This window comes from Frankliniella occidentalis, unplaced genomic scaffold, assembly GCF_000697945.3.
Source record: "Frankliniella occidentalis isolate FOCC.00 unplaced genomic scaffold, Focc_3.1 Scaffold146, whole genome shotgun sequence".
In the NCBI taxonomy this organism is placed as follows: Eukaryota; Metazoa; Arthropoda; class Insecta; order Thysanoptera; family Thripidae; genus Frankliniella; species Frankliniella occidentalis.
In genome coordinates this window covers 91,619-92,748 of record NW_026267273.1, presented here as the reverse complement: position 1 = coordinate 92,748, position 1,130 = coordinate 91,619, and positions in this window count along the sequence as shown.

Here is a 1,130-nt window from a genome sequence, read left to right as displayed (position 1 = left end):
GGGAGAGGGAAGGGTGGGGATGGGTGGGGTTGGGGGGTGCTTGCGGCCGTGTTGCGGTATTGTGCACAACCGGAAGTGCTACGGAACGCAGGACATCCGGTTTCCGGCGTCGCTCAATTTGCTCCTCTCATTTATTTCCAGCGCGAATTGTTACTGTTGTTATTATTATCATTATTCCAATTTGGTCATTGTGCAGTCCCTGTCAGTCCGGCTCTGTGTGACTGTGTGAGGACCATCGTAGAGGCCCGGGTGGCCTGTACTGTCCAGCAGCGAATGAAGCAAGAAATGTTTTCTTCTTCGAGGACGAAAACTGCACTTCCCTCTCGAACCGTCCGGGCACCACCACCCCCAACCCGACCTCCCAAAGAAACGAGCACAGCAGCGCAGAGACTTTTGACTAAATTGAAATACCAATCACGGCGAGAAACCCTTTAAAATAAAAACAGAGACAAAACTTTAGCTTTGCGCGAAGGGTTATTTTTTGTGGGCGTGTGTCTTTACTTTCTGTACAGTTTCATCAATTAGCCTTCTCTCCCACTCCTGGAGCGACGACGGTGGGGCAGCTGGGCAGGGGTGCGGACCCGGACGGGCCGCCGCCGCCTCGGCCACCGCCGGCTAAAAACTGGAAGCGAGATAAAACCCGGGCATAAATCAGCAACGAAAGGGTTCAAGATGAGCACAATAATGTAAGACAAAAGGGAGAGGAGGAGGAGGACTCGAATTAGTTTAATGCAGTCAATGATGTGTCGCTGGGAGCCATTACTCATCCGTGATAAAGTCTCCGCGTGGATATCTCGGTAAAGAGGGGAGGGAGACGAGGGAGGGCGAGAGGAAGGGGGGGGGGGTGAAGAATCTGCACGGAAGCAGAGTAAATAACGTGTGCCTTTTGCACCAGGGCGCGGGTCACACGAATCAGCGTCTACCTTTCGCACATACCTTTAAAAAGAGACAACTTACAAGATAATGTTGGTCCATTAAAGAGCGCAGCGCACCGTTCTTTTGTATTAATATATTACGGACAAAAAATCGCGATAAGACGAATAAATGCATATTACTCGCTGGTATTTCGTGCTCCAGATGAAATATCAACTATACCTTGCGGATATTTTCTTGTCCGGGCCCAAAATAGG